This window comes from Streptopelia decaocto, assembly GCF_964273445.1.
Source record: "Streptopelia decaocto genome assembly, chromosome: 2".
NCBI classification, from domain to species: Eukaryota; Metazoa; Chordata; class Aves; order Columbiformes; family Columbidae; genus Streptopelia; species Streptopelia decaocto.
The window spans coordinates 110,317,498-110,329,693 of NC_138655.1; positions in this window are offsets into that span (position 1 = coordinate 110,317,498).

A 12,196-nucleotide genomic window follows, 5' to 3' on the forward strand; every position below is an offset into this window, starting at 1 on the left:
CAGTGAGGGTGCCAGAGCACTGGAACAGGCTGCCCAGGGGGGTTGTGGAGTCTCCTTCTCCGCAGACATTCAAAACCCGCCTGGACACATTCCTGTGTAACCTCATATAGGTGTTCCTGCTCCGGCAGGGGGATTGGACTGGATGATCTTTTGAGGTCCCTTCCAAACCCTGACATTCTGTGATTCTGTGATTCACCTGAACCAAGGGAATGTTAAAGTCTGTAACCACCTATCGCAAACATACCAGCTGATTTTTCCGCTTTGGGCTTTGCCTGGCTCTAATTTAAAAATAAATGTATGTGCAAGTGAAAACTAGACGCTGTGTTGACATCAGGCAATTTATAATAATACGATTTTACCTTCATTTCCATAGCAACAGCTTAGGATGCAGAAAACAAAATTGAATTGGATTCTGGTTTCAGTTTTGCCTATAGAGCCCCAGAATATCCCCATTCATTGGTACCAGCATTGTTTTTCAGTTGACAGAGTGACTGAAGCCTTCATCTGGCCTTCCTGACTTTTTCTAAGAGGCAATAAAGGAAAATGAGCACTGTGAAGAAAAAGCAACTGGAATTTAGACCTGAAATTGTACTGGGGAGAACAGAAAATTAGTTGTTTAGGGAGATAGGCACATTGATAGATTGCTGTTGGGTGAGTTTGTGTCTAAATTTATAGAACACTGGTTAATCCTTGGTTGTTGCTTGTGTGCCTACTCTTTTTGCACATAAAATTTCAAGTATGTTGCTATTCAGCAAGAAGTGAAGACAGTGTTGCAGGGCTCTGTAGGGCAGATGAAATTAATAAACAGATAAGTGGGAATAATATCTAACCTAAAGTTATTCTGTCATTTAGGGTTAAATAAAACATCTCCTCTCCCCTTGACTCCTAAAACACCAGGCGTGACTGTATAACCACTCAGGAACATATCTGTTGAATACCAGAGTGCTATTTTTACACTCAGAATAATGCTGCATGTGCAAAGATCATGTTTTGCTTGTAGGACTGGTAACCAAGTCTGGCGGGACTGCTTTCTGAGGTAAATGCTTGAGTTTGTTGAACTCAAGTAGAGGAGGAATGGTTCAATGGTCGGGGCACCAGCCTCGAGCAGGGGTGATCAGGTTCACGCTGCCAGATTCCCACCTGACTCCCTGCACGGTGGTCTTTGCATCACTGCAACTCCCGTGCTGTGAAATAAAGTTAAGAGCACGGAGGACAAATGCATCCAAAGTGCTTGGCCCATGAGGGGAGCCCCATGAGTACTGCAGATAAACTGGAGTGCTACAGGCTGAAAAATGCATGTGAATGCGTCCTTGAAGACAGGGTCTGTCCTGAGCAGAGACAACATGACCGAGAACATGCAGAAGAGTATCTCCCTGTGTGGTGCTTGCTAAAGTTGAGTCATGACAGGCAGACTTCACATGTCATTATGCTAGGGAAGTAAATGAGATGGATGGCTTCAGATGTTCTCATAGACCTTAATCTAGCACTGGTAGCTTCCACTGCCCCTCTTGTCAAATGGTTTGCTCTCTTTGAGGGGAAAAACCTGATTCATCCATTTTAGGACTTGAATGGCATAAAGAGAGCAACGTGGAAAGTGACTTTAACCAAGCCACTTTTACGTAAATAATAATGGCTGCAAAATCATTACTAAGTGTGATGTGGGACAACCAGGTTTCTTTGATGTCTCTGTTACAGGCGCAAGAGAACATGTTTATTTTCTAAAAATAAGGTGTTGTCTGTATTTTTAGATTTTAATTTTATTTTGCATCTTACCCTCAAACTTTTATCGTGGTTCTTCAGCATTCTTCTTGCTGGCCCATTTTCATGTCACAGTTTAGTTATTAGGGCTAGAAGCTAGGGAATTCACCACCCAAACTCACGCATTTTTAAGATGCTGATGAGTAAAAGGACAGGATCCTTCAAATTGTCCTGTCTGATAGGGGTCTGACTGGGTTGGGTCACCTCTAAAATATCAACTCTGTGCTGTGAAAACTCTTGTTCTCTGTCAGCCCCTCCAAATACCCTCTCCCCAACTTTATCTTTCTTCCTGGATTAACACCACCCTTTAGTCTTGGCTACAAGTTAAAAGAAAACAGAAGGATTATTTCCAGCCAGCTTGTTTTTGCCCTGGTCCTGCTGATCTGCCATGCCTGGGTCCCTAGAGAGGTCTCCTCTCCAGCTACTCAGTGTGACTCAGCAGAGGAACGGGCCATGTCCCCACCTGGAATACGGCAATGGTGCTGCATTTGTGTTGGTAGCTGTAGTGGAGCAGCAGCACTTTATTTCAGCTGGGGACTGAGTCTTCCCCAGCACAGCAGAATTCATGCATGTCCTTGAATTCAACTGTGTTTTAGACTTGCAGAATAAATTTTGCTTTGTAAAGTGAGAGCACTAATCCTTGCTGTGATAAGAGGAATGTTAGAACTGTTCTACCCTGCACATACTCCTGAGTGAATGTGATATTGTATACGAGATCATACCAAAACTCAGAAGAGTCTACCACGAATGTTTACTGTGACTTAATTCCCCATTAGTTCTAGTCATGCAATGGCTATTTTTTGTCCCTTTAAAAACATTCTTCCTCCTGACTGCATTCCAAGGTAGGTGTGAGATAACTCGCTAAATCACCATTTAATTTATAACTTTGTCAGTCATTCAGTGACTCATGACTTTATTATTGCAGGAATGCAACCCACAAACATATTTCCCCCCCCCGTCTTAAAGCTTCAGTTTGTTTGGTCCCAAAGAAAGCTTTGGTGCCACATTGCCCAACAGACACTTACAGATTATGTTTCCACCCAGGGCTTCTAATTATTAACTCTATGCCTGTTTTTTTCATTCTTTTTTAGTTTTGTTTTGGTTTTGGTTTTTCTTTTCCTCCCCCGTCTCATTTCAGCTTCCCTTCTCCCTTTTGTAGAAGTTGCTTCTCTGAGTGCTGTTGTGTCTGCTGGCGCTTGCAGCCCCAGCTTGCAGGAGCACCTTGGAAAGGAGGTGTCTCAAACCTACACCTGAGCTGTGCTTTTGCTTTCAGCCGTTGTTTATGCAGTAGTCAAAAAGAGACAAATGGCATGAGCACTATCAGTGAGAGCACACTAGAAATTGCTACCTCCTCCTCTCTTCCTCCAGTCAAAAACAACAGTATTTGTAACCAGAGACAGCCTTATGCAACACACAAACATCTCAAGTATGGCAAATGATTTCCAGTTGTTCCATGTGTCTAAGTAATTCCTGGTCCCCCACTTTTGATATCTTTTGCAATTTTTATTAAAAGAATTGCTTACTCCTATTCTGTTTGTCTCTGGATGTTTTGTGTGAACAGTGCCTAGCACACTGCAGATGTTTTCTCCATTGTGAACATTTTGCAGCATCATTAGCTATTTAAAAATAAGAATACATGCTAGACATAGGGATGGGATGTATGAAAAATGCCAAGGTGAAACAAAATGTATTTGTTCTGTACATTTCCAATCAGCAAAAGTGGGTGGGGTATTGCATTGCAACAGGTTTCTGATGTTCTGTATCTTCTGACTAGTGAGAATCTTCCAAAGGGAAGTTCCTCTTCCATTTGGAGCTTTGTTGGGCAAGCACGAATCATATCACTGGAGTGTCATTTTTTTAAGATGTTGGATGAACGTTTCCGGTCTGTCTGGAAGAGTTCAGAGCACTTCTCCGGATGGTCAGCTCACCTTATGGGCTAAGGTCAGAAACCAGATTTTTCAAGAACTGACAGGCAATTTCAAAGTCCTTGTTCTGGTCCTGTGTCTGCGGCACCTGGATTTTGAAATAAGCATGTATTTAAGCGTGTATTTTGGGATAGATCTCACTTCCCTGCTTGGACTTAAAAAAAACCAACCAAACAAGAAGCAATTACTTTCACAATTCATTTTAAAAACCTTAGGTCATGGTTGAATGCTCCTGTTCTTAAAGGAAATTAGGTGTGTATTAGCACAATGTCTTTCTTCTTATTTTTCATCACTTCCCCTTTATTGCATTTATTTATTTATTTATTTGACATTGATTACTTTAGCCTAGAAAAGGCCTCTAGGAAAACTAATAAGGACAGGCTTTTTTAATTCCCAGTATAAGATAGTTTCTTGGAGATTTGTTTATTTACTCCTTCAGCTGACTGGGTTGCTAGGACTTCTCTTCAGTTAAAACCTGAACTGATTTTGAATAAATCCTGACACTTTACACCACAGATGTGATGGTAGTATCACTGTGACATGTTTCAGGATCATGTGCTAAGCTCCATATTTTACTGCTTGTGGTCAACCTCATTGTTCCATGTACAGAGCAGTTAATTCATCCATCTTTATGTCATAGAACTACATGTCTTTCAAAGTTTGGGCTTCAGATGTGATTAGGATATTGGAAGGAAAATAGAAGTGAGCCACCATGGAAGTGGGGAAAATGAAGCCCATTGAGTGCATGGGGACTGTGGTACCTGGGGCTGTTGTACATGGAAAGAAGGGAGCAAAGACTGAGATATGGGACCTCTGGCACTGGCAGTATAAATGTTAGTGGTATGAGAAAATTTTCAGCCTATACTTACAAGGTGAACAAAATAGATCACACAAGGTGAACAAAATACATCACACACAAGACAAAGCTATCTGAGTGTTGAACAGTATCATTTTGCAAACCATTGACTGTCATGCAAAAAAGTACTGTTTCTGGCATTTTCTGCCAAAAAATTCTTCAAGCAAACGTTTGTATGGGAGAGTCTGTAAAGCAGAGGAATTAAGACTTTCGGGACCAGGATTATGCTTTAGGACCCAAGTGGGTGTGAGTGATGGATTCCCCAAGCTGCCTCATTGATAAGATACTGAAAAGCCACGGCATTTTGTGCAGTAATATCAGCTTGATGAGTGAAAACACATCACCAAGCCTGCAGATTCTGAAATGAGAAAATGCCAAAAGAAACACGGATTTTATTTCCTCAGCTGTTATCATGAGAGATCACAATCCTGTTGAGCAGTAAAGCAACGCTGCTTTCTAAAACAAACCACAAATTAAGTCATCAGACAATTTTTTTCCTCTCTTTTTTTTAAAGTGACTGGTTGACCCTTGGTGCTGTATACTTTTGGGGTTTCTAGTGAGATGCACATCCACTGGGTTTGAATTTTTTTATTTTTTTGATTTTTCAGGAGGTATTGAGCAGTTCAACCCCCTCCACTAAAGCTATACCTCAGGTTGTATTAAAGGACCAGGAAGCCTATAGAGATTTCCTCTAAAGCTAGTATACAGACAGCAGTTGGAGGGCTCCAGCTCTTAAAAGTACAGAGAACCTTAAATAGATGGGTTAGGATAACTGGGAGGGAAAGAGAGGGAAGAGAGACATCTGTTGAGTTGTTGAAAAGACATATGCTCCTAGCACTTCCTTTGTCATGCATTTTGGAAATCTTTTCTCTATGAGTTTATTGCTAATATTTAATTTAAAACCAGATTTGGATTGTTGACAAAATTATAACTCGCAAATGGACACTTCCCCGTCCCACTCCCTTCCCATTCTAATCTGAGCAGCACTTGCTGCTCCCATTTCCTCCTCCTGTTGGTCCCAGCTCATGCACCCTGGGTTGTACTGGAGAAGAGGAGACCTCACCCTGGCTTTGGCCTTATGTGACAGGGCAAGGCTGGTAGGAGAGTGGGGAAGCGATGGTTTGCAAGTTGGTAACACCTCACTCCTCCTGTCACTCTCCAGGCTAGTAATCACGTTTATCTCAGATGGAAAACATGACTTTATTTGTGTTGTGTGTGTTTGTGTGTGAGCACTTAATGACATTTCAAGGCATCCGACAAAAGCCTAATTCCTTGGATTGGTTTCGTCAAATAATAAAATGACTTGACATAAGTGTAATTGAAAGCAGCTGTGGAAATATGGAATTTTAGCAGTCATTCTGCCCACCCCCCCTTTTCTCTTAGCTCTCAGTTCATGCCAGAAATATTTTCATTTTTGTTTCCTACTTCCTCTCTGCAGAACAAAGCCTGGGGAGGATGAGTTCTGGGGCAGGGAACCAAAGCGCATTCATTTCACATTTTCATGTCTCCTTGTGAAATTTCCACCTTTTCTGAGTTCATTTTCCATTATGAAGGGAAGTTTTCATGTACCTCCCCTCCTCTCCCCTGATTCTGAACTCATCCTCTAGATGAACTCAGTTATATAATCGTTCCTGTCCACGATGGCTGTTTACTGCTATTGCTTGAATCTTAAGTTGTAGGTTACGCACTGGGCTCAGCAGAGCAAGCAGCCTACATTACGTTTTCACCTTCTCCACTTGGCTGGATTGAATAAGTGTTGTAAGGAAGAAATTGTAAAGTTGCAGAAAAGAAATTGTAAAGTTTGCATGTATGCAAACATAGCTGTGGGCAACAGATGGAAAGGTTCTTTCCCAGAGTTTTACACTGTAAAATACACAGTCTTTGTGGCTGCTCCTTAGCCTGGAAGGAATAGGATAAAAGTGTCATGATGATGGCAGATGTATTATCGGTCACTTAAATGACAGCAATGACTTCATTAGTGGAACAGCCCTTCCCAGTACGGCAGACCAGTGTGACTGGAAAAATTAAGGGCTCAGAGCCACAACAATGGCAATTTAAAATCAACAATTTTCTTGAATATTCAGCCATGCCAGCATCATGGTATCATTGCTAACACTGTTTTGGAAACAAACAAGACATATAATCTTTTGAAAAAGAGAGTTGTGTTCTTCAGGAAAGTCAAGTACTCAGTTCTCATTTCAGTGAGATTCAAGCACAATAACCTGTCAAAATCCCAGCCTGGAGCTTTAACTAGAGGTCTTTTAACCTTGAAAGGTTTGTGTCTGTCTGTCTTCACTGTGACTTTTGAGCCTTTTGACCATTGGGAAAAAGTAAAAAACAATATAACTGAGAGGACTTGAAGTCTCCAAGTTGTTCACAGTGCCGTAAGTTACCTGCAAATAGTTGATCAAGTAATGGAAGAAGGAAGATAAATACATTGCTGTCAATACTAACATAGAGGCTGCCAGTGCACAAGATATTGCAATCTGAACATGTTCGTTCTTAGAATTCAAAATCAGCTCCACATGAGCCTCCAGTCCATCAGAAAAGAGGGTTCATACTTTCAGTTGCCCATGAGACCGATGGTTCCTTCCTTCAAAGCTGAGATGGCGACTATCTATGAAGAGGACTCAAGCCTGATTTTTTAAATTCTGGACGCTAGTTTTATGGTTTCTTCACCTGAAGAATAGTGAACATGGTTTCCAAGAGCACTGAGATCACAGAGGTCCCATTGTAGGCACCAGTAACTTCAGATGTCTTTAGAAATGAGTCTCCATTTATAAGCTGCACTAGTAGTACTATGCCCAGTTTAAAAGCAGCAGATGATGTCTGAGGATCTATTAATTACTGGTAAGATCCTAATTTAAATTGTGCAAGGTGAAATATATGGTCTGAAGTTCTTGGAAAGTAATCTGAGTGCTGGAAAGCAGTTGAATGCATTTAGAGTTTACAAAACAGAGATGGGGGGTGAGATGGTCTGCAAAGGGGGAGTCAGTGAAACCAGCCAAAACAGGAACTGCTAGGAAAGTGTCAGGGGGATAATCTAGCAAAGACAGTTCAGCAGAGGTGTTAGTCCTGCAGAAAAGTGACTAAGAGGAGAGTGTAAAATAAAACAGCCTACTGTTTTAGTGTACACCTGCCCCCTGATAGGCATACATACCACTCCCAAAAGCATGCTCCTATTTCATGCAGGATTGCAGCATGGCAGGAAAATCTAGTATCAGACCAAACATATTGAAAGCATTCTTCTAGCCCATCTTTTGCTGTCCTGTGAATCATAGGGCTCTTCCAGGCTGCTAGCCAACCTGAAATAAGAGTGCTGAGGAGGCATTAGGCTTTCTCCATGTTGGACAGATGTTATGGTAAGCTTATTGAGCTTATCCAGCTAGCATGCTCCTCCTTGCAATGCACCACACAGCTGGAGTGAACAGTTTGTGTTATGGAGGCAGTGTAGGCTTCACAGAGAGCTGAAATCAGGAGAATGCTTGGTAACTGTAATCTGTGGCTCAGTTTAGTATACTCATTTCGGGAAAGGAGATATTTTAATTAACATTCTGAATATCTTAGAAGAGCATAATGCTATATTAAAGGTTGTGGGGTTTTTAATTAATAACTTCTTAGAAGGTAGAAATCAACATTTCTGAGCTGCTGACTTCACTGCTGTCTGTTCAGGTAAGTTTCGAGCTGTCCCTTCCAATACCAGTAACGTTAAAGAGTCAGGTCTTACATTTCTTCAGGATACTATAACAGGATGTGTAAAGACTTATAAAGCTAACAATTATGCTTACCTGTATAACCACAGTGCATCTTGGGATTAGCCTAGAGAGACAAGAGTTTAAAGCCCATGTCTCTGATTCATCTGCTAAGTACGTCTGTAAAACCATCCATTTGTTGTGCAACTCTGTTGACTACATGGTTCAGCTTGCACATGCAGTTTCTTCATCTGTGCACACACTTATCAGATTTGTGTGGACAAAACGGAGGCTTGCACAGTATTTATGGAAAGTTCATCTGTATGTTTTCTCTTTTGCCATGATTAAAATGTCAAGATTGTCAGTCAACTTTTCACATGTACACAGTGTTCTAGGATTTGAAAACAAAATTGGTGGGGGCACGTAGTCATCATCTCCATCAAGTTGTTTTGTTTTCTGTAGGCTACTGTTTAGTGTAGACCTTAGGTGAGTTTCCTTCAGTACGTCTGTTAAACATGTAAAAGTCAAGTATGAGGCCACGTTTTCTGTACTGGGTTAACGGTTTTCCAGACTAAATGTGTGATGGCAAGCTGAATGTTTTCTCCTGCATGGAGGTAAAACACTGCTGGCCACAAATATCCTTGATATGTCTTTTCTTAAGGTTATAGTTGAGAAGAAATTTATCCCACTGTTGAAAGAACTCTGCAAAGTCAAAACTCTCTGGACCAGGACCCAAGGAGAAATGCATTTTAGCTGGAGTGTCATGGCAGAAAATGCAGTGAACTTAAGCACTAGGTAGGTCCTCACGTGATGCTCACATTTTGTTTGTTTTTGCTTTTTAAATCACATAAAGTATAATTGTGTCCCAAAACTACTAACACCGGGCCTTGTTTCCAACATTAAATATCAAGTCCCCCAAATTGTCATTTTTGACCTCAAGTTTGAGGGAAGTTTTCAGAACTCCTTACAGTATATATTTGTGTTATTTCCACTTGTACCTCCAGGTCTGGAGGCTTCTATCTGAGAGTCCTTTTTCTCCACTAATCCTCCTTGGTGGAGGGACACCTTCTGTGTACCTCCTTCTTCTTACTTCCCTTCCCCAGCCTTCTCCATCTCCATTGCACCAGAATCACTAATCATACTTCCATAAAGAGTTACATACTGTGGGTATTTATTCTGCTACCTGTATCCCACAGTCTCCATCTTCCTGTGAAGGCCTCCATTTGTGTCCCTCATCTTTCATTTCCTTCCTCCCATTATTTGGGAAAGTAAGACATTTGTTGGCAGACAGCATAATAAACTCTATTGGAAAGATAAGATGGAAGGAGATGAGGGAGTGATACTGTTATTTCAGAAAGCGTTAATGAATGTTGTCAGCCAAACCTTTAACCTAAGAGGGAGGGGTGGAAGCACAAAGCAGATGACGAAGGCTCTTTGTGTTCCCCATTACTGTCGTACTCATTTTCCCTGGCTGTGAGCATCTGGAATAGTCTCTAACATTTATAACTGAGCAAATGCAGCATTCCCAAGCTGTCGTGTGACAGACAAACAGATGAACCTACAAAGAAATGCCATGAATTTGAGTGTGTGGGTTCACAAGCTCAGTCAATTATTCACAAGTAGAAAAATAAGGTTACATAAATGGTCAAGATTTTTCAAGAGTGACTAATTGTTTTGGATGTCATGTTCTTTGGATGATCCGTTAAAATTACCTTAAAAGGGCTTGTGCTTCAGCATATGGGTTCCCATAACCTTCTAAAAATTGGTGGTCCTTACAGATGTTTCAAAAAAAACCCCAGAGGTTATCAAAATCAGTTTTCATCTGAAAATGTCAGCCATAAATTTATGCATAGGGGCATTGTTTTCTGGTTTATATTTGTCTGTGAATCCTCCTCGCACCTTTGTATACAGACTCTACAAATAAATGTTAACAGCATATTTTATGTTGTAGGTGGAAGCACTTTGCTAGGAGCAGACACAGTTGTAATGGTCTGAAAGGCTGGGAAGGGAGGCCTAGGAAGGGTTTATCTGTTACGTCTTGAATGTAGAGCTGTTTACTAACCACACATAAAGTGTTTCAAGAGGGAATAGGGCATTGATGGTGTCTGAAGCATGGGAAAAGAACATATAAAAATGTCCCAGTAAACTGGAAAAGCTGAGTGGTGGCAGGCCCTATTAGGCCTTTTCAGGGTCACCGTAGGATGGGGGTTGCCTGAGGTAGGCAAGAGTTTGGTTGGCATAACCACAAACTGGTCACTGCAGCATCCTGGGAGGAGGCTGGAGAAAAGCAGACGAAAGGTCACACAATCCATCCAGCTAAACAGTCCTGGTGGGTGGCAGTCTGAAATAATTCCTGAGCTATTAATTAGGAAGATGCTTCTTCCAGGTTCCGGCTGCACTCGTAAGACATGCCAAGGCAAGGAGCCAAAAGATCAAAAGGACACTAAATATTTTTTTTAAGCCATTCTGTTGAGAGAGGGAGGAGAGAGCTGTCTGCAGCCAGTTTGCACAGGACATTCTGATGGGACTTGGCTTTGCTCTAGGATGTGAAGAAGCAGAGCCTGGCCCTGTTGTCCCTGTTTTTTGTGTACAGACAACTGTGGCTTCTTTTATCACAGATTTACCTTTTGTCTTAGGTTCTCTCATAGAACCTTGGTGCTGATAGTATCTTTTTCTCCCTGTGGTGGGTTGACTCTGCCTGGACACCAGGTGCCCACCAAAGCCACTCTGTCGCTCCCCTCCTCAGCTGGACAGGGGAAAGAAAATCTAATCAAAAACTTGTGGGTCGAGATTAGGACAAAGAGAGATCACTCACCAGTTACTGTCACAGGCAAAACAGACTCAACTTGGGGAAATTAATTTAATTTATTACCATTCAAATTGGAGTAGGGTAATGAGATATAAACCAAATCTTAAAGCACTTTCCCTTCACCCCTCCCTTCTTTCTGGACTCAACTTCACTCCTGATTTTGCTGCCTACTACACCTGAGCAGTGCAGGGGGATGGGGTTTGAGATCATTTCATCACACATTTTCTGTGCTGCTCCTTCCTCTTCAGGTGAAGGACTCCTTACTCTCTTTCCCTGCTCCAGCATGCCATCCCTCTTATGGGAGATAGTCATCCATGAACTTCTCCAACATGAGTCCTTCTCATGTGCTGCAGTTCTTCAATAGCTGCTCCAGCTTGGGTCCCTTCCACAGGGTGCACAGGTTCTGCCAGGAAGCCTGCTCCAGCATGTGTTTCCTATGGGGTCTCAGCCTCCTTTGGGCATCCACCTGTTCTGGTGTGGGGTCCTCCATGGGCTGCAAGTGGATCTTAGCTCCACTGTGGACCTCCATGCGCTTCAGGGGGACAGCTGGCCTCACCAGAGTCCTCACCATGGTCTTCACCATGGGCTCCAGGGTAACTTTTGCTCTGGCGCCTGGAACACCTTCTCCCCCTCCTTCTTCACTGACCTTGGTGCCTGCAGAGTTGTTTCACATTCTTGCTCCTCTCTCTGACGCTTTTGTTGTGCAGCATTTTTATCCCCTGTCCTAACTATGTTAACCTAGAGGTGCTACCACCATCACTGATGGGCTCAGCCCTGGCCATCAGCGGGGTTTGTCTTGAAGCTGGCTGGCATTGGCTCTATTGGACATAGGGGAACCTTCTAGCAGCTTCTCACAGAAGCCACCCCCATACTCCCTTACCATTATCAAAACCTGGCCACGCAAACCCAACACACTCCCAGTGTTAGGATTGCACAGCATCTTGGTTTGAAAGGTTTGTGTAATTATCTTTATTAACCATTTGTTACAAGTGCTTGAGAAGGAGTATTGCAAGTGTTGATTCCCAGCACATTTCTTAGTTACGCATAAATATGCCCACTGCATTGTATCTTGAGACTTGCCTTTATTGTCGTGCAAAACATTGGTTTAATCTAAGAAAAGATGAAGTGGTGATACCTAGTGCTAAAGAATGGGGGA